We start from the raw sequence: 22941 nt of genomic DNA on the forward strand, positions 1-22941 counted from the left end.
TAGTGAAATATTCCCTGTTCATCTGACTAATTCCCCTTGACCCAGTGGAGGTTCAAGCTAATGTGGCCATGAGGCACCATGTACTACTTGGTCCTGTGGGCCACAGATCTCTCTTTTGAAAGACTCCCTTTTGTCAGATGTCACCCATGAACCCCTCAACTGTTTTCTTTGTTAGCCTCAAAAGAATCTCAAATTCCTTAAACCCTTATTTTGGCATGACAAGGAACAAGTTTCTCAGCTGTATATATATATATATAGATAGATAGATAGATAGATTTAAAAGACAGATAGATTGTCTTCTTCTGCTGGAACTATTAAGGAATCCTTAGAGATGACACAGGTAGAACCCTGTCTCACATACCCTTGGACATTTTCACATACTGGCGTTTGTTCACCTGGCTAAGCTGGTTAACAAATGATTACTGAAGCTGGTAAGAAACATACTTTGGGTGCTGACAAATACAATACCAACCTCTAAACCAGATACTATTAAGGAACTGTTATGAAACTCATATTTTCTTTGCCCATGAAATACAGAAGTGCTGGCACTGTAAGGACACTGAATTCCATAAGGACAGAGTCATGTTTATGTCTCATGTTAAAGCTTTACATACCATGGTCTCATCCTTACATTTGAATCAGATGACTTATTTGATATTTTTTTTTCAAAACCTTACCCTGACACAATGAAGCCAGATCACATATTCTGGATCTACACAGAGTTCTTTTAAAAATCAGGATAGGACCAAAGTTTTCAGTTTCTCAAATGTTGTTTGCCAGTTTCACAGATAGGATGGAAAGTCAGACAGTTAGCCAGAGGCTATTTAAGTGGGTGTCTAATTGCATTAAGTTTGTTATGAATTAACCAGATTAGATCTACCAATCCAGGCTAGAGATCATGCCACCACCAGAGTGCCGGCAGCCTCTGTGGCTTCCCTGAGAAGTGTGCCTATCTCTGAAATCTGGAGGAGACTGGGGATCAGGCCATACATTTACACAACATTATTCTTTGGTCGACAAATCAAAATCTGATGTTTGCATTCACAGAGCTGTCCTGTAATCATTATTTCAGGTAGTCTCCAAGTACTCTCACCTCCTACACATCAGGTCATTGCTTGTGAGTCATGACAGCAGAAAACATAAGGATGTCAAGAAAGGATGTCAGCTATGGAAATTTCCATTACGAGGGTTTCCCTTTGGCAGAATAAAATGGTTGCAGTAACCATGTGGATTCTCTGAGATGTTGCCCAACCAGCTCTCCTTCTCACTGCTGTGTAGTTTTATAACACCTGAATTCTGTAACGGAAAAAAAAAAAATCACTCTTGGTGGAATGGGTGGTGGATATTTAGGGTGCAGGTGCAGGCTCAGTGGATACTGCTGGCCAAAATAATGCAAGCATAAGTATGTGAAATTCAGGAATGCCAAGAGTGAAGTAGAAATGGACAATGCATCTGAAACAGCCATGGTTACCCAGGGTGAGTAATTGGCTTGCCAAAGGGAAATCCTACTCACTGAGAGTTTCCACAGTCTTCAACATTTCTTGATTTTGTGAGTGTTGCGCCAGCTGTAATGAATAATAATTGTAAGGTGAACCTTTGATTTTATTATCTGTTGTTTGCCATAAGAATTTGAAATCTAGGTGTTGACAGTGACATACAATAAGATCAACTCACTTGACCAGTCTGGTCTCACTTGTGGGACTGCGTAAAGGAACATGAAGTCAAAATGCTGCAATCTGCATCAGGAAATCAAAAAGTAAAGTGTAAACCACTTTTTTTTTTTTTTTTTTTTTTTTTTTTTTTTTTTTTCTCCAGACTAAGATGAAAATTAGTTGCTAACCTCACTGACAGCAAATAATGGTTTCTGCATTTTTCTTAGATGTTGTGTTGTTATTGGACATATTTTCAATGTGCTCTATGAGGTAATGCTTAATGTTTCTTAAGAAATAAGCCTGGGGCATGTTCATAGTTGGCATGAAGGAGAGTATTTTTAGTGGAAGAGGGTGGTAGTGTACTGATGATGTACATGATAAGATGAAGAGCGAAAAAGTACATTTTTCTGCATGTTTAAACTTTTTAAATTAGAAAATGTGATCAACTCAATGTGATGATTCAGTTGAGAAACAACACAGGGAAAAATGACCTAATTTATAAATTGTTTTGTCTTTTCCACTGCCACTGCCACTGCCACAAAAAAAAAAAAAAAAAAAAAAAAAAAAAAAGCAGCTAAATATATAATGCTCTGTACATGTTCTGAGAAGAACCTTTCTTTCCCTTGCTATTTTGTCAGTGTGAAATTTCATATGTTGATCTTCAGCCACGTGATTGCTAGGTCTTACAGGAAATCAGAAATACATGTAGATGGGAAACTCTTCAGGAAATGAATTGTGCAGAAGGAAGTGATGTTGATGACTCACTAGTTTGTATTTTTCCTTCTGAATCAGAACCAGGTGGTTGGCAGGCTCCTGAGGGTGCATTTACTGTGGGTCTGCTACTTTTTGGGTGAGCAATTAATCCTGTAGTCCTTTTCAGAGTTGCAGATCTTTCTCCCAGTTTGAGGCCTTCATGTAGCCTTTTCTCCTTTCCTTTCTCCTGCATTTTGAAATGAGCACTCTGTAGTCTCCCCATTTTCTCTCCTGTTTTATCAAGTCACATCCCACTATGCCTTGAAATATTCAGCTCTAATTGCCCTCTTTCTAACTGCTCCTGTATCTCTGATTCAGAGAACACAGGGGTAAATTGAAAATCTGTTACGATCTCAGTGGCTTGTGGCACAGGTCTGAAGTCTTTCACCAAATGACAAAGGAAGACACTATGGTTCTCAGATGCCTTCCTCACCCTACAATGCCATCTTTAAGAAAGTAACCAGCAGCAAGTACTTTAAAAGAACATTTTAACTCCAAAATAAAGTTACATAGGCAAAAGGCTGCTCTTGATGTTCCATGCAGCTCATCTAACATAGGGTGTTTCACACTAAGTTCCCAGTGCTTGTCTTCAGACATTGATTGGCTTCATTCAGCATCTCTTTCTGAAACACACTTCCCAGTGCCAGTGAGGTACACCCTTTATTTCTGTCTTCCTGTGTGTTTATACTCTTGACAGTTGCTGAAGTGAAGGTATGAACACATTTATTACCTTTCTACAAAGGCCTATCTTATAGTAGTGCATAGACAATATTATTTCTCCATTTCAGCACCAGTCATAAAACTTAGTACTGGTCCTTTACCAGACAATTTCTTACTGTATCAATGAAGGAAGTTCAACATTATTACTTAGATTTTTAAATGACATAGGCTTTTGTATTCTTACCAATTATTGTAGCCAAGTTTGACATAGACACATAACCTTCAAATATACTATTGCATGCCACCTGTTTCAGAAATGTTCTGGCTGGACTAAATTCTGTTTGCACTTTGATAATAGAGGTGACTTACTGTCCTTTCCTGAATATTTGGTGTTCAGACAAGTTGTTCAAGTTATTTTATATGTACTGTATACACACTATGTATTTATATAAACATGATTTCCTTCCATCTATAACACAGTCCGTCATGGTGAGTATAAAGAAAACCTGTTTCCCCAGCTTTGCAGATGGCAGAGAGAGGCATAACAGAGGTTAGAGCAATATCAATATTGCAATCATATATAAACAATTTGAGACACAGGTGGTAAGCCTTGACTGGGCCTTCTTTTAGTTCTTGTAAACCATAGTCAATATGGGTTTTATCATGTATGGAAAACAATGAAAAGGTCCTTTTTCAGCCTCAGTGTATCCATTGCTCTGTGGGCTGATAGCAGTGTCATTTATAGTATAAAACTCTGCTGTCTCAAAAGCCCACATGAATCATTAGAACTGCATTGTGAATAAGCCTCAGCAGATCTGAACCTGAGATGTTTCACTCTAGCACCCTGAACCAATAATCCTATTAAAGTAATTTCTTTCCGAAGTTTACTTAGAATTTGATCACCATACATAGGATTCATTTCCCTGAACTCATCTGCCCAGTGCCCTCTGAGGTAGACTCAGACACCTATGGCATTTGGTTATCCAAGACACCTGCATGGCCCTAACAGGTATGGGATATCCATACCCTTCTGCAGTAGCAGCTGTTGTTCAGACAGGATAACTACCTGTGTTTGAATGGTGCTGAATATGGTTTAAGCAGATAATTTGGGACCATGGGCGGGATTTCTGTCACAAACTCAGATTACTGAGGGCAGAGGTCTTCACACAGGTGATTACATGGAAGCTTGGTGGTTAAGTACCGCTAATACTCAAGGTACATGTAGTTCAGTTTGGCTGCTCACAAGTGAGGCATTTGTAGTCTCACACAGATACCTTGAACATCCTAGGCCATCTCATATGGTTAGAGGCCCAGTGGCTATACCCGTGCACTGTTATATGAGATGGACCCATTAAGAGGGCAAGTGGCAAGCCATAACTCACATGCATGTAGCTTAAAGCTCCTACATCACAAAAACAGTGTAACAACAACCATTGTTTCCTTATTGGAACAGTCCTTGGCCCATGTTATCTTCTAAACAATGTGGAGGAACCTTCTGGCAGGTTATTAACCTGTGCTGAAGCCAGACTATTGTGTATCTTAAAACAAAACAATATGGATGCTTATAAGCCTGTGATGGAGCTCATAATTTGACTTCTTTTGAATCTCTGGGACATAACAAGAATGTTGTTTTAAGCAAATTCATTTTTTCCATCCTCCTGAGAAAAGCTTAATATTTATTTTTAGTTTAAAAGCTCAAGGTATTTCCAGTGTATTTCATTCTTGATTTTAACAGTTACTTTATTCACAAGCTTTAGGAAAACTTATCATCTTACATTTACATGAAGGATTGCTGTATCAATATAGCTATGATTATCTCTATAGTGCCAGAAAACACAAAGGAACACCACATAGCCCTTAATTATAACTTTTCACAAATGTAATTTTATAAATATTACAACTTAGATATTTCTACACCCCAAATCATAATGGGTTTATGTATTTGTCTTTCTATACGTAAAAACCTAATATTGCAAATTAATCTAACATCTATTCTCACAGAATGATTAAGATTGAAAGAGGCCTCTGGAAGCCATCTGGTCCAACATCCCTGGTCAAGTGACCTGGTCAACCCAAAACAGGTTGCTCAGGAGCATGTCCAGGTGGCTTCTGAAGATCTCCAAGGAGGAGACTCCACTACTGGGCAGTGTGTGCCACTGCTGTGTCACCCACTCAATAAAGAAGTTATTTCTGATGTTTAGATGAAGCTTCTTGTGTTCCAGTTTGTGCCCTTTGCTTCTGGTCATGGCACTGGGCACTGGGCACCGCTGCAAAGAGCCTGGCTCTATCATTCCACCTTCCCTACAGGTATTTACAGGTATTGATATGATCCTCCCTGAGCTTCCCCTTGTCCAGGCTGAATAGTCTCAGCTCCCTCAGCCTTTCCTCAAAGGAGAGGTGCTCCAGTCCCTTGATCATCTTGGTGACCTTCTGATGGACTCTTTGCAGGATGTCCATGTCTCTCTTGTACTGGGGGAGGATGGGGAGGAGTGGGGCAGGACTGGACACAATACTCACGATGCAGCCAAGAATACCATTAACTTTTCTAGGAGCAAGGGCACATTGATGACTTACGTTCAAGTTGGTGTCTACTAGGACTCCTAGGTCCTTTTCTGCAGAGCTGTTTTCCAGCTGGGTGGCCCCCAGACTGTACTGGTGTCTACAGTTGTCCCTCCCCATGTTCAGGACTCTGCACTCCTTGCTGATCTTCTTGAGATTTTTGTCAATGTACCTCTCCAGCCTATCAGGGTCCATCTGCAAGGTTTCATGGCTCTCTGGTGAGTCAGCCACTCCCCCCAGTTTTGTGTCATCCACAAATTTGCTGAGGGTGCACTCTGCCCCATTGTCCAGATCATCAGTGAAGATGTTAAAGAGAACTGGACCCAGTATTGACCACTGGGGTACTCGACATCCAACTAGGTTTTGCACCACTGACCCTCTGTATTTAGCTGTTCAGCTGGATACACCTCACTATCTGCTCATCCAGCCCATACTTCATCAGCTTCTCTATGAGGATCTTATGGGGGACAGTGACTTACTGAAGGAAGAAAATATCTGCTGTTCCCCTCTCATCCATCAGGTTGGTGATTTCATCATAGAGGTTTACCAGGGTGGTCAGGCATGATTTCCCCTTGGTGAATCAATGCTGACTTCTCCTGATTATTTTCTTCTCCCTCATGGAAATGGTTTTCAGGATTAGCTGTTCCATCACCTTCCCGGGGATCAAGCTGATGTTGACTGGCCCGTAGTTCCCTCAGTCCTCCTTCTTGATGTTCTTGGAGGTAAAAGTAACGCGTGCTTTCCTCCAATCTTTGTGCACTTCTCCCAGTCACTGTGATCAAGCAAAGACTACTGAGAATGGCCTCACAATCACATCTGCCAGATCCCTCATCACTTGTGGGTGCATCCCATCATGGCCCATGAACTCACGAAGGTCCAGTTTGATCAACGATTCCTTGACCTGATCCTTTTCCACAAAAGATACAACTTCCTTACTCCAGCCAGTATTGTAGCAACTTTTTAGGTGTATCTCTAATGTCCAGTGCCTGCATTTCAGAGATGATCCTACCCCACCAAATGTCATGTCTTGAGATCTTGAGTAAATCAGGGATTTCACCATATAAAGTACTGTAACTGAGGGAAGATTTAGGTCAATATTTTCTCAAATTAAATACTATTTACACCACTCTTCTCTGAAAATGACTCTGATGATATATCTCAAGAGTTTATCATGAACTCTCATAATAGTTAATATTTTTCTTCAAACTTCACCTCCCTGAAGTCATGTACTTATAAAAGAGTCTCAGCTCTTATTTCAAATTAAATGTTGTTGTAGAAATGCTCGAATGTGTGAAACCTGCATAACTCAAATGTAGGTGATCTAGATAAAGGGAATTTTCACCACCATTAAGGTATGTCATTTACTTTTTTAACAGCCTTTTGTAGTTCTCATAAAGAAAGAAAGTAAGAATTTATTGCACCATAAGATTTTGACAATTTAATAACTTGATGGAGGCATTTGCATTAAAAAGTTATTGAAATCTTAAATTCAGATAGAGAATTAGTAATAACTGAGATATACAATGACTTATTGCTAGCAAAGGAAATAATTTATTAACAGAATTGATCACTGACAGTAGCTGTGGGAAGTTATACATGAAATCCTGATTTAATTGCAAAAGGTACACATACTTCAGAGTTGGCATTTTACTTGCTAATCTAGAAGGAGAAAAAGGTACAAGAGACAGTCCTATTTGCATCCTCTTCATAATTATGTGGTTAATTGGCATGCTCATCACATTGGTACGCCAAAACAGTGGCTGCATAATGAGATACTCTGGCAAAAACATGCGTTTTATATAACTGCAAATGCATGAATCAATCTCTTAGTTCAAAGTGTTTTTACCCATTATTTTCAAAAAGCAAACCCATCTAATTCTGCTTGAGGCAGGAACTGCATTGCTGGGCATAGTAAAACTGCATACTGTTTTCATGTACAACTGACTTGTAAGCCAAGATACCAAAGGGCACGTTTCTGAAGCCTCTGAGGGCTCCCAGTCATACTGGCAAAAAACTGGCCCATTTTGAAGGAGGTGTCTAGCCTATACAGCCTAACCAGTCTCACCTACTGTGTTTGTCTGCCTCTCGCAGATTGCTTTGTGACTGGCATCCCCCCGCCCTGCATGACCATGCCAGAACTGTGGATAAACAATGGGATACCCTGGCACTGGGATGCATTTTCATAATGATGAAAAATGAAGATTTCACAGATGGTGTGACTCAACCTCCCACTTCAAAGGCAAGTTAACTGCAGTCTCTGTTATGGCCAGACGATGCCCAGCCCTATGTGAGAGAAGTGGGGGTTGAGGGCAAAAGCAGCTTACTCTCCTTGTGCCTCTTGGCACAGTCTGGGATGGAAGCATCTCACAGCCAGCAGAGCTATCCAGCCTGTGTACAGCTGACTGGGAACAGATAAACACGGTATTATGGATAAATGGAGCAAGCTGTGCTGCCCTGCTCCCTGACATAGCAAATCAGTCAACTTTTCTCTTGGAAAGCTGAGTCCCACTTGGCTCACCTGTGCCAATTCTTCCCCAAACGCTCCTCCAGAATGTTTGAAGGATGACATCTGTACATGAAATTGTGGCAAAGCTGTTGAAATGTTCAGTTCCATGAGTTGTATTGCAGCTTGGTTCACAAGGGTTGGAATATTCAGGACTGGATATTAGGACTATAATGACAGAGAGAAAGAGGCACTTGCTAAAAGGAATTACATGGACTAATTACCCTAAGGAAATTCCTCTTTCTGTCTCCTTCTGTGGGATTGTGGAGAAGAAAATACATTCTTACCTTGCATGCTTTATTGCAAGGACTAATATTAGGTGAGATCAAGGTAGGTAGTGTAAGTTTCTGTTTACCAGTTAGGAAACAAAGTCCCATTGCACCTGCGCTTACCTATCCTTGATGCTGGTGCGTTACTACAAACAGGTAGGAGTAGAAACAGAGAAAGATATCTGATGTGGTAACCTGCAAGTGCAGTGTCAGGTGCTTGATTCCTGAATATTTAGGAGCACCTTTTCACCCATAATTTACATGGTCACTCTAATTTTTGTTCCAACCTCATCATGACTGTTTAGTTTTGAAGGAAATTGTAAACCTTCACAGATGTTAAATAAACTCTGGCAAATACTAAAATAACACATCTTAGAGAACATTTCAAGGCAGAAATGTGTGTTATAAAACAACAGGCATACATAATGATAATACAAATAATTTCATTTTATGTCTCTGGTGATTAATTATGTTAACTCAGCTTTGGATGTTTATGGCATTCCTGAATCTCAAAGAGAGAATCTCATACTCAGTTGTTTTTTTTTGTTTTTTTTTTGTTGTTTTTTTTTTTTTTTTTTTTTTATATAGTTCTATAACTGAGAAGCATTTGGAATCATATATTCCAAGTATCATTTCAGGAACTATAGCAAAGAGCTTCAATCATTTCAGAGAAATTGGTGTGCACAATAGGAAATAATGAAGATGGATTCCCATGCAGTAGCAACATGATATGGGACATTCTAGGCTTCATATTCCTTGAGTCAAAATTTTAATATTTCAGATCATTTTTGATACACCTTGTCTACCTCTGTGTTAGATAGACTCTTTGAAGGCACAAGAAAATGTGCTATGTTCATGAAAATTATTCCTTATGCTTTTTGATGGAGGATCTTAGGGGTCAGCATTAGAGCTGTTACGTGTTATGAACAGCATGATAGGCCAAAACATACAGAAAAACTACTTCTTCTCTTGCTTCCTGCAGGTGTGAAGTAAGTGTGAAAGAAAAAGAGATAAGAGCCTGTAGCTGGGACGCATACACTACTTTGGGTACAGGGTCACTGAAGGTTAATCCTTCTCCTCATCGTCCAGGACAGGGCTACAGAAGAAGAGCAAGTTTTGATCTTGTGGGTCATCCCATCACCAAATGACTCTGTGGTGTGTGCCTGAGGCTGCTCAGCTAAACTCTGCTCTGTGCATGAGCCTGCGGCAAACCACAGCTTAGCCCTCAGAGCAGGTCTTTGTTATCACCTGGCAGCATGACGTCCCACACATATCCTACTTTGCTGAAAGGGCAGAGTTAACATTTAGGTCATCTGAAGAGACATCAGCCACAGTCAAAACTTTGTGGACAGTACTTCCTCCATCACCCATGGCTGAAAAACCAGGCTGTGTCCATACTGCAGGGGTGTGTAAGACCAACCCAACGTGTTAATGTCATTCAGTTTCAGGTGCCCAGCTACCTTCCTCTGCTTCTCCATGTATACCTCTTGGGTGTAATTCAGCACTCCTGACTTTAAATATATAATATTAAATTGTCTAAATCTAATCTACTTATTTTGTCTTTGAGTGGAGAGAAATAGGCACATTCAGCTGGTGATTCACCTACCCATCTGAGATACCTATCTTGTAAAAGGATGATTTGCCTGTCTCCTACCAGTCACTGAAGACAGAGCCTGAACAACTAACTTGTGAACTTACAGAGGTTTTATGTTACATGAGATTAATCCATGCCTAGGTGCTTACTTGTGAACTATTTGGCTGTGGATCATAGATATGAACAAATATTATTACAAGAAATAAAATGTAGGTGAAAGCTTACCTTTACATTGAGTTTAGAAGTCTTATGTGTGCAATGTATTCTGCCATCAAGAATTTAAAAAAACTTTTTATGTGTGTGCGTTCATATGTTTGCATAGGTTCATATGTTTGTATACACAAGAAAATTAAGGTGTGCTGGTGGAGGTAACTAGCTATTGTGGCTGTGACAAACTTTCAGGCACACAAAGCTTCCTTTAGTCTTATAAATATATACATATATATTTGCACATAAAGGAGTCAAAATGGGAACTTGGAAACCTATTTGTCTTGCAGTGGGTGTACATCTAAAATTCAAGTACGTTTGGTGTTCTTCATAATATATATACCATAATGTTATACACCCGTACCTTTGAAATCACTCTTTTTTATATTATTGCACACATGTACAGAACATATACTATAGTATATGTAACAGCAATTCTGAATCAAGTTTAATTTGATGTATTATCTATATGGCATATTAAAGACAGATAAGTAGGTGTACACTTACATATACCTATGCTTGATTATTCTGCATACCCGTATGAAATATAATTGCCAATATGTCAAACTTGTATGATGTTCCCCATCCTTCATTGCTTGTTCATGTTCCTTTGCAACTAGAAAACAGCCTTGAAGATTTCACTGCGGGTATCTTGACCCAAGATGGTGAAAGACATTGTAATGAGCCCCTTCCTATTCACTTTGCCAATGGTGTTTATGAAAAGACAGGAGAAACTGCACACTGCTCCATTACATTGCCAGTAACACACTGCCAAGCCCCAGGTGGGTGTGAGCTTAAAAACAGCCCAGCTGCTCTCACTGGAATCAGCTGCTTTCATGGCTGCCACATTCTGGGACCTGGACAGTGACAAAGTCACTTTGAAAAAACTAAGGAGCCTCATCAATGTATGAAAAAGACGAGTAAGATAAGAGTGTTCTAGTCATCAAATAATTTATTTGGAATACGTGTCCAAATCTAGTGGATTTAAAGCATTCCTTTCTATTTTGTTTATTTTTTGGAGGAATGGATTGTGTTGTGACTAATGAGCTGCTGTCGAGAACATGAAATTAATTAATTGCTTGGACTTAAGGCTGCATTTCATACAAAAGATTATCTGCACTGTGGACTGCTAACTTCTTTTCTTGTAATAATATAGGCAACAATTACTGTGTATATCAAATAATAATAACAACAAGAAGCATCAGCTGTTTTTTCAGCTGTAATTCTCAGGTTCTATTTCATTTTCTTTTGAAAATATTCTCAGGGCCAAATATTGCCCTTCCATGTATTTGTCTCCAAAGTTAAGAGAAATTATGCATGTAGATCTGAGCTTAAAATCTGGACCACTGGAATGGCTGTGCTTTTTCTGTTCCCCTGCTTGCATAAATCCCATCTGTGGACCTGATCCAAAAACTTCTGAAATCAAAAGAAATCTTGTAATGACTTCAATGGATTTTGGACTAGAGCTAAATTATCATGAAATGTTTTTAATTGAAAAAAAAATGGCAGTTCATCAAAGCCAAAGCTCTTCTTAAGAAATAGCTGGTTTTGATATATTCATAGTCTTGAAAATCATTTGGAAAGAAAAGTTTGAATTGTTGAAATTTACTATAAAACTCTGTTTTTCTACTTCTATTTATTAATTATTTAGTTATAGTAGAATATATAGTAGTAGTATATAGGAGTATGTAGTAGTATAGTAGTACAATAACATAGGATTTTAAAGCAAATGTTTCCCTATTATCAAAACAAAAATTTCAAAGTGTCTGAAGTAATTTTTCTTTTGCTTTCTTTTTAAAATTTTATGAAATATGAAGTTTTCACCTTATCCCATAATGGGAATTTTTTAAAAGACAAAATTCCAATGGATGAAGAAACTAGTTTGTGAAGAACTCTTAGGTCATTAGTAGAATAACTGTGTGCCTATGGAGAAACTTCATACCTCCTGATAATGTCAGATATAATTTTCCATCTACTGCATTCCGTACATTGAAATGAGGCAGTGCTTTCTGAATAGTATCTATTGCTGGTTGTTCTTAAAAAGAGAAATTAAGAAAAAATAAAAATTCACTATTTGTTTCTCCCCACCCCTGCAAAGCCCCCCAGCTAACATAGTTTCTGTCACCAGAGGAGAGAAGCATTGATAAATTAAATCTGTCAGCTCTCTCTGCCAGGTCGCTAATCGGTCTCTACATTCAGCTATTAAGTGTAATTCTGATGGGCAAACCTTGCAGTCTTCTCACAGCATTATGGAATAACATGTCTTCTTATTGTGAATAAATGATGTCTGAAATACCTCAGCAGAAAGAGTGATAAAGTTATTACTGAGGAATGCTCAGTTATTGTAGGAGAAAAAAATTACTGAAGAATGTTGCCGTAGAAGAATTCATATTCTTCATCAAAATGCAGATTAAAATGCATTAATAAACAGTTTTAGGGTGTCTCATTAAACCAAAATTAGATAGTCTTGAGTGGCAGAAATTCAGTCAAAAGCAACTAGAGGAATGACAACTACTACAAACTACAGTTATTTTTTCATCAAACCTTAATTTGCAAGAATGCTATGGTCATGAGTGAAACTCAGGAAAGGAAAGGGAAAGGAGAGAGAAAGCAAAAAAGAGGAGAGGAAAGGGAAAGAAGAAAAAAGGGAGAGGAGAGGAGAGGAGAGGAGAGGAGAGGAGAGGAGAGGAGAGGAGAGGAGAGGAGAGGAGAGGAGAGGAGAGGAGAGGAGAGGAGAGGAGAGGAGAGGAGAGGAGAGGAGAGGAGAGGAGAGGAGAGGAGAGGAGAGGAGAGGAGAGGAGAGGAGAGGAGAGGAGAGGAGAGGAGAGGAGAGGAGAGGAGAGGAGAGGAGAGGAGAGGAGAGGAAACAGCCCAGTAGAACTGAGAAGGGATTGCATGAATCAAAAATAATTTCCATGGTATTTTTACTGCTAGAGCTAACTCACTGAGTATGAAGTATACATATGCATTAAAATGCACTGATTGTATTGTGGATAGGCCTAATGATAAATATTTTTGTTCTGAACTGAATTTGAAATTATTTCAAACTTTGGAAAATACGAAATGTTCAGACACGTGGTCAAATTATTTTTCATTTGATTTGCCTCAGTGACTCTGTCTACACATATATTCTTGGCCCATGACATATTAGAAATAAAATTATCTAATCCAGTCTGCAGAAAGAGGAGTTGAATTTTAGTCACATTATTTGGCAATTCTTTTACTTATTCCAGTATGTAACTACTTACTGCACAATATGCTCATGCAAATGAGTATGAAGGTTTGGATTTGGTACACTATTCAATTTGTATCTCCATTGAAAATCTATTCAGGAGGTATGAAGACAGAACAATTATCTGTACGACATGAAATCAGCCAACTAGTTCTTTGTTTGTTATAACAACATGGAGGAGTTGTTTTGACAACATTTTCATAATGTGGGTTAATGTGATGCAACTGCACTTCATATCGTGTCTAGGAATGGGCTTTTGCCATTTTCCAGGACATTTTTAAAACCTACTGCTTAACAGATATCTACACAATCAGTGCTGGGAAAGATATAAAGAAAAGAAAGGAAGAATTCATCTTTATTGTAGGAGTCAGCTTATAGCCTTTTAAATCAGGCTTATAAATTTTGTATATATGATATAAAACCTGAAAAATCCAGGGGAATTAAGGAACTGCTACTGCACCTGGTCTTTTTAAAAGTCCTCTATTTTAGAATGTAAAAACAAAAAAAGCAAGGAGAGTTGCTTTAACCTCCTAACTAGATGTAACGTTAAAAGTGTAAAAATCTAGTAGGAATGGGGAAAAAGAGTGCTATGGCTAAGACCTTGAAAAACAGATTCAGTATTTAAGAGAATGCTGAGGGTGTTTAGGAAGATGTGTACAAGAATAACCAAGTAGTTATCCATGAAGTAACCATGAAAAATAAGACATCATTCATCTGGCTGTGGTTGAGAAATTTTGAAGTGGGGAAAAATGATCCTTGAAATTTTCTAAGAATGAAAATTAACACAAAGCAACGTACTGAAGCGTCTCATCTGGGACAAAGCTCCAAAGTTACATAAATGCCAACTTCAACCTTTGCTTTAGCTGAACACTAGAGCTGGTATAATAATCAAGACTCACAATATTTGAAAGAGTAATCTCTGGACTTCTAGCATAATTTATATTTGGAAAAAAAAAAATGGTTTTCATGCTTACATACAAATCCACTTTTCCATAGTGTAAAAAGGCTAGAACAAATAACATTATCAGTTGATTACTTTTGCTTAGATGAAGACCAAGACTGAAACAGTATTTGAAATCTAGCTCTAGATATAATGACCATCACCATGCTTTTTACATGTTTTATATTCAAGATTAGGACAGGCAGGAGAGAGAAAAAAAAAAAAAAAAAAAAGGAGATTCTCAGAAAGATCACGAGATCAACCTGCACCAATCATATCAGATCTCTGTGGATACTTCTACACTGTCAAATAACCTAGCTCCTCTGTTCACTCCTATGTCCATATTCCTTCATGGTCCCTGTTGCATAAGTCTTCATTTGCTTCCAGGTTTTTCTCTGTAGCAAGCCAAATAGTTCCTCTGAAACAAAATCCCAGTACAACACAGCAAGGACGAGACCACCTCAGGTTTGGATCCCTCTGCCTTACACAGTCCTCCAACAATATCCCTGCAGGATTTACAGCCTCAAACTCCTCCCAGTGCCCTCAAACCACACGTCAGGGCATACAAGACCTATGTTCAATTCCATGCTAAAAGAACAGAACTCTGTGGATTACCAAGCAGATCTCAAATTATACTGGCTACTCAGACTGAAAATATGTATACATGTACATAAAATGTCAACTGTGTTTTAAGGGCTGTGAGAATACCCCATGAGAGAACTGTAGGCTACATCCGAGCAGAAGTGACAAGCTTTCTCTGAAAGAGGCTACTCTTGAGCAGTGCAGATGCAACCATTCAGTGTCACTTGGCCAAGGAGCCTGGTGTCAGCCTCTGGAGCAAATATCTGTGTCATACAATGCAATGCTTTGAGAAATACCTCAGCTGGATCTTAATAAGCCTAGTTTTGACAGAACAGTGAGGTGATACCACAGGGATTAATGGTTTCTTCACTTAGCTCTTTAGTAAAAGTTGTTCTATCTTTTCTTTCTGAAAAGTATGAAAAATGAGAGAGAGAAGACCATGTTTTCTTACTTCTCTCTATATTTTTTTCCCATCAGATATCCCAACTATCATCTCCCCTGCAAGATTTTCCTTTACATGGCTAACGAATCACAGTGAGAGATACAGGTTGAGAATATACAGCTTGCAATATAAAGCCCACTAATTAATCAGGACTGTGGCAATGACTAAACAGTGTTGCAAGTTTCAAATTTCCCAGATTTCCCAGAGCAAAGCTATTTCACTAGTCTACCCATAATCCTAGACAAAGCAGAAGGCTTAATATTTGAAAAAGGGAAAGAAAAAAAAAAAAAAGTTAATGAATGCCAGGTTCAAATTAAGGAAGATACAAAATTGAGAACATAATGTACTAAGGGCAAAAAATATAGTGGAAAGTTGTGCCCATAGATATTATATCTACTGATTCAGGAATAATTACTTACACGTGGGAAGGGTTACATTTTGATAGGTGGCCCAGACTACACATTGGGTGCTGCTGTGCTTCTCTGAAATGAATAATTTGTCTTTGAAGAGAATACTTTCAGAAGCAATGAAACAATCTGACTTCCTGGTACTGTTCTCATTTTCTTTATTCTTTTTTCTTTCTTTTTGCTTTTCATTTGGATAATGCTTCTCTACCTATGAAGTGTTTATGTTAGGACTGAATATCTAACTTTTATGGGAGTGAGATATTTATTAGGTAGTTCAACTAGGTGAGCAAGGTACAGGACTGTAAGTGAAGTGTAAACAAGAACTTTGAAAATGAGTCCTCCCAGTGGGCTGTATTTAATTCAGATATCTAATTTGCAACTCAAATATTAATTATAGCTCATCTGGATACTGAAAACAGGTACAAAGGCATTGCTGAGTGTCAAGGTGGATTTATTTGACCAAATGGAGTTGTTTCTGATTTATATGTTTCCATCTGAGCTAAGGTCAGAGTTACAGGTAGAGGCTGAAACTTTACTAGCTCAACTGTTACAACTGGGACAAGGCAAGACTTCAGGCACACAAGTCCCCATTCAAATCAGAAAGACTGAAATGCCCCAAAGTTTGGCTAATTTTCCCAACAATGGTAATTGTTTAGGTAGAAGGCAATACCTCTATCTACAAACTGTTTCACCTTTGTCCTTAGACAATGAAGGTTACAACCAAACCCGAGCTAGTCACCACTTTGTAGTCAGTGGAGACAAACTTCTAAAGAGCATGATTCTTTTGACTCATTTCTGTAAAAGGATGAGATTTTTTTTTTTTTTACAGTGACTTTTACAGTGTCTTTTTTTTTACATATTTCCTAGTGCCTTGCTTTTCTTAAATTGTAATAAGAGAAGATGAGGATGACCAACTCAGATATATATGCCTCAAGTTAATTGAGATTAATTCTGTCTGATCCATCTGTGTTGCAGTGTAAAACCAAGCTAGCTCAGCTACCAGAAGAAGATCTGGTTATGGTGGAATGGAATTCAGTGTAAGTTAATTTATTCTATGAAATTTAATTTTTGAGATCTAGTATTAAAAATGTGAGCTAGCTAATCAGCATAGCCTGTTGGAAACATTAGTTTATAGTGGTGAAGGACACTGTGGAAATAAGTGGCTAATGTTATGACCTGTGATTATTGTAATAAGAGAGGTCTAAAAAATTATAAAAATGACTTTTTCACTACCAGCTCTACTGAATGTTGTGTGTTTATAAGTGCCCTTTCTTTGAGTCATAATTTCTTGGAGAAGACTTGCCTTTCTCCATCAGTTATCACAAGATAATAGAAAGAGAAAAACATATCTTCAGAGGGCTTCCAGGTTGCTAAGAGTGGATAAGCAGCAGTTTTAGTTCTTGTTTGTACATACAACAAAAAACTTTTTTTTTTTTTTTTTTTTCATAATTCTATGTTATTTTGAATACTATATATTTATTTGTACATAGCAAAATTAGGAAGTGAGTTTTTTGCATTCACAGGGCTGGTATAAAAAATGGGCAAATGATTTTAGTGCCAGTCCAGGGAAGTCCTTTTCAGACAGGCTTCCTTGGACATAAAGCTTAGGCCTGTTTTTCAAAGGTATTTAGGCATTGCTCCAGTCAGTGTTGCAATGATTCTGTAATCTATCAAAGCTGTTACATGATCTAATAGCTGTAAGTTAAGTCAACACAGTTTAAGCAGAAAATAAGATGAGATTTTTCACAAGGTTAATTAACCCTTGTTAGTAGCAGACTGTTCATACATAGGTCAAATTCATGAGATCCTGAATTCAAAAGCAAGGTTGTATGTCTTTTGAAAGGATGTATCTATTTTAGTTGAAAAGTTTTAAGTGCACTTTTGGATCTGTGTAATGAAAAGGGTCACACTCACTGTTGTAGCCTTTTTGAGCTTCAATATCTGCTTTTCTGAATGTCTTTATCACATCACTTCTGTTACATATATGGCCTTGTCTTTATGGCTGACAACTTTTGAGGTGTTTATTCTCTTTAATAACCTTGTGAGACAGAGGTATTATACCCATTTCACAGACGAGGCAACAAACAGCTATTGTTTGTCTTTGAGGTATATTTAGGATTTGCTCAGATTAAGCATCACTATGTTTACCTGACCAGATGGTCAGATATAGACAATGACATGTCTATACTCCATGGAGACACAGGAGCAGGGATTCTGGGCCGAGATAATAGGCATGGTGAGATGTAGAACTTTCTCACAAACTATGTCCAAAATATAGCATGTACCCAGGTTATGGGGAAGTGAAGTTCACGTCACCTACTGTCATTCCTGAGCTGGGAACTTGGAGTGTGGGAGAGGAGCCAGGTGTTGCATACCATGAGGCCTAACCAACTCTATAGCCAGATCACTTCTGAGAGGGACATGACTTTCTAAGTCAGCTGCTTCTACAGTAGCTAATCATGACCTCAAGTTTTCTAATTAGAGACCTAATGGGAACCTATGCCAGGTGTTTGAGCATCTCTCTGCTGTTCAGCAGCCTGGATGCCTGTGCAGCAAAGACAACAGTGCTCTGAGACTGTAGACATAGCCTATAGCCTGCTTTTATATGGAATGCCTTCTAAACCACAGCTAACTGTTAGACAAATCTTCACCAGGTTTCATGCATCCATTTCAATGAGGGCAGCAAAACTAGATATTGGAAACATGATTTTTCAACATTGTAAACATTGTTAATAACACTGGAAAACTCTAGTTTACAAAATTTTACCTGTGTATCTGAGTAATGTCTTAATTTGCTTTTGCTACAACATCCATTGAGACTCATGTTCAGGTCGTTCTGGACATGGACCTTTGTGTTCTTTTTAGTGTCAAAGCTTTCTGGGTTGGAGTCTTTCATCTGGTAAATGTGACTAATCGTTTTTTTATCCTTGTATTCCCTAAGGTTGTATGAAAATTAATTTTGTTAGATCATATCTATCACTCTGTTGTGCTTGATTTTGAGTTCAAAGATTTTGAAACTAGGGCAAGGGGTGTATTTTAACTTAGACATGTCCCCTAATTGCCCATGGATATGGTTACTTTGTGACTATAAATCTAATAACAATCCAGAACACAGCTTTGTTCCTAGTTGCCTAAAATCTGCGCACCTTCTCTTTCTCTACTGCATTATCAGCATCTAAGGAGACACATGGGTGTTGATGTAAGGCTATCTCTTGTAAGTCACATTCCTATGGCAAGATAATAAACTTGTGTATGTATAAATATTAGTACACCCTTCACATAGTTTATCTGACCCACTTGGGATTTCATCAACAATAAACTTGGAAGGGCAAAGCACTATTACTGAAGCTGCAGTTTCAGGATACAGCAGCTATGGGGCAATACCACCTTTAAAAGATCGGCTCTTCTGTTCCCTGCCTTCCTGCCCCCCTTTCATCCAGAGCAGAGGCCCCGTGACTTGTGCTGACACAACTGCTCATAGAGCTGCTCTCTGAACTGGACTGCTGAAGTGGTCTGCATTAAGAAAAAGCTCTGTTAAAAAGGACTTCGGAGCCCAGCCTTTCAAACAACTGTGCTGGCACAGAGCACTATGGACCTGGAGCACTAAGAGGGAGGAGGAGGACGAAGAGGAAGAGGACAAGGAAGAGTGAATGACTGGAGCTGGGTGGGGTGGGAATCCCTGAAACTGGCACTGCCACTGAATCCATCTGTTTGTGGACTACAGCCAGAGCCTGAAGGGTGAAAGCACCTTGGAAAACATTAATAAAACCAGTTTGTGACTTTTTTTTTTTTTTTTTTTTCTTTCCCTGCAGCATAAGCTATTCTCCCAAACTCATTTTTAGGAAAAGAGATGAGCTCTATAACACTTTTCAGGGCTTTTGCATGTGAAGTGTTTTCCCCAGTTCAGTTTGCAGCAATGACTCACATTCCTCATCTCTTTCTCACTCCTGTTTGTCCTTTTCATGTGCAGAAATAACTGCTCTAGTATAGGCTGGATGCAAAGTGTATGCTGGGGACCTGGAAAACAAAGATGATAACTTTTTTCTCCCAGTTTCCTGATTCATTTTGTAAGGTGTTCAGATCCAGTAAGTCTCCAAAGGCATAATAAAAACTTTGTACAAAGACTCTACTGTCTGACATTAACACTGCATTTTCCATGTAGTGAAAACACTTTTCTTAATCTGGAGTACAAAATTGTTCAGATATATCTTAACTACTTTTGGTAAGAAAAATGTGACTTCTCCAATTTTAAAAAATTTTGGTTGGTTAGTTTTTTTTTTATTATTATTTTTTTATTTATTTTTTTTCTTTCTCTTTTTCTTTCTTTCTTTTGCTGATTGGTGCTGAACATAATCTACGTAAATAGTACATGGATATTTAGCACACAAAATACTTATTTTTAGTTTTGAAGATGGTATTCCTTTTTAAAGTAGCTTTGTAGCTTTTCACATAACTGAGCTGTCATCACTTGTAAGCAAGAACTGAAGTTACAGATCAAGTTTGGACATGTGGCTTTATATAAGGTCTCACAAAGATCCTGGTAGCATGAAATATTATTGAAAGATTGTTTTGACTTTCACCCGATGCTTAAGTCTATTTAGTCACATCAGGGATATTGCCAGTGGTCTGAACTTTATTATCAACTCCATAGAGTGTCTACTTTTAAACACATGTAGAAACTATGCAGGTATTGGAGACTACCTAGACTTGGCCTTCACATCTGCCTTCAACAGTTTGCATCTTATCTCAGTGATAAGGAATTTTCCTGATAAAATGATCAGGTAGAAACAATTTGACCATATATTAAGCAATTGCTGTAGATATGCTAATCTTTATTAGTTCATTGCAGAGTGACTAAGATTTTGAAAGAGATCCTGGTGACATAAAAATGAAGCGGCAAATAAATTCAATTAAAAAAATATGGAAGACATAAATTCTTGTGTGTGTGAAAGCATGAGAGAGCTAAGGAAGTATTTTCATTACATTTATTATTCAACAAGGACCTACATCTGTTTTCAGTTTGCACTGATTATTGACACATCTGGCTATTTGGCCTTAGGAACTACAAGTTGCTGTTGTGGCATTATTCTCTGAATCAACTTTTTAGACCACCCGGAAAATAATACAGCAAGTGCTGTGAGAAGATTGTGTTATTTGTAATAAGATTACCTTTTGGCATCTAGATATATTGTATAAATGGGATTCTGTCATCTTCTGTTTTATAAATTACAATTTTTCATTTTTTACACCTGTGGGGAAAATAAGGCTGTAACCAAAGGGCTTACTATTTGACAAGGATAAATCAGAATGGCCTGATAAAGTTTCAAGTAGATACTAGATACAGTAGTAACTACTTGCCTTACATGCAAAAATACCTTTGTTTCAGTAGAAAAAAAAATACAGCTAAAGTCACAGAACTAAGAAAGATGTTTCTTTAACCTGTGGTGAGATGTATTTTTCCTGGTTAACATCCCACTGCTGGAAGTGAATACTGTCCAAGTCCTTGACCCTTCAAATACTTTTTATATAATAATTAAATTTTCTCCATCAGTGGTTTGAGAGTAATAATTCAGTCCAAGAGTCTAAAAGAGAGATATTATGAGGTATATGGATTATACTTTGAAAAACAAATGGATAAGTTCATAGGACAGAAGGGACCACCTAGATCACCAAGTCCAGTCCTTTCCAATTGCATGCAAAAGATAGGATAGTCCTGTAGGACTCATGGAACATCTACTACAAACACCCCCTCAAAACCACAGGCCACAAAACATTTCCAATACCCTGTCACAGATTTAAGACATACTAGTAAAAGACCAACAGCCACAGCTTTAATGTGCCACAGGAAGGAACATGATGAAACGCTTATTTGTTTTATTACAAATACTTTTAAAGTAGGGTAATTTGTTGTCTTTAAAGAATAGTCTGGATAATCTATATGGCCACATGAAGCCACAATGCAGCTTCACTTGCTATGTTGAATTACATGTGGAATTAATTTGACCTTCTGCATAAAACTAACACAGGCCTTAAAGATGAACAAAATAAAGATATATATAAAAAAAAAATGCTGATTTTTGATGAATTGCAGGACTGTAAATGTTTTTGTGTGCCTTTTTTTCACAGAAAGTTTAGAGAGCCTCAACAGCTATTTCCATTCCTTCGGGTCAAGGACACAGTTTTTAAAGTACTTTATTGAATTTTTAATTTCTTTAATAGCTGCAGAATATAAAGTACAGAGGGCAGGGCAGCAAAATCACTGGGAGGCAAGAGCAGAGGATGAATACTGTATTCTTTGCAATGCTATACTATGCTCTGTTATTCTCTTTAGACTTGCTCTTTGTCCTCTTCAACATTGTATCCCCATGTGTGATTTGATTTCTCTTGTTTTCTCCTTAGGAGAAGAATCTTAGGGCAATCTTTGTGGTTGGTACTGGTACTTGGCATTGGTACTTCCTGCCAGACACACTACCATAAAGACCATAAACCTGGTCTTCAGGCTTGTCACATATCCCATGCACCTTCTTGGCAATGATGATGATGTCTTCTTCTAGCTGCCTGGCTCACATAAATGCTTGCAATTAGAAACTCAGGTAATGACTGCACTAGTGCACAGTTTACCAGCCATTAATCATATACCAGAATGTATGAAGTAAAACTAATATGTAGAAATACACCAGGGGAGGGTTAAGTTGGAAATGAGGATACATTTCTTCACAGAAAGAGTAGTTAGGCATTGGAATGGGTTGCCCAGGGAAGTGGTGGAGTCACTGTCCTGGGGGCGTTAAGGGAATGGTTAGACCTGGTACTCAGGGACATGGTTTAGTGGGTGACATCGCTTGTAGGGTTATGGTTGGACCAGATGGTCTTGAAGGTTTTTTCCAACGTCAGTGTTTCTATGATTCTAAATATAAACTAATCAGGCTGATTTTTTTCATTTGATGGACTTAGGACTTATGCAAACCAGCCTTGAAAAGCGATTTAGAGCTAGTTTCATAATGCCTGTTTTGAATGTAAGCCTTGCAGTGCCTACAGAGTTGTTGCCCAGTGCTCAAAGGGTAAGTTAGAGTACCTAAATCAGGTGTTTGGATAGTCTAATCAGACAAATAAGAAAGTTAGACATCCTGTGAAGAATGGTTCA

General features: G+C 38.2%; 1 long non-coding RNA gene across 1 annotated transcript in view; it reads right to left on the reverse strand.

Annotated features, from left to right (window-relative positions):
* LOC311430058 overlaps window positions 1-15931 on the reverse strand; it is a 40356-nt gene extending 24425 nt beyond the window's left edge. Inside the window, exon 1 of the long non-coding RNA XR_014688526.1 lies at window positions 15813-15931. This is a non-coding gene — a long non-coding RNA (uncharacterized lncRNA). The remainder of the gene's footprint in view (window positions 1-15812) is intronic.
* Between the last annotated feature and the right edge of the window lie 7010 nt (window positions 15932-22941).

Source organism: Aythya ferina, assembly GCF_964211825.1.
Source record: "Aythya ferina genome assembly, chromosome: 1".
In the NCBI taxonomy this organism is placed as follows: Eukaryota; Metazoa; Chordata; class Aves; order Anseriformes; family Anatidae; genus Aythya; species Aythya ferina.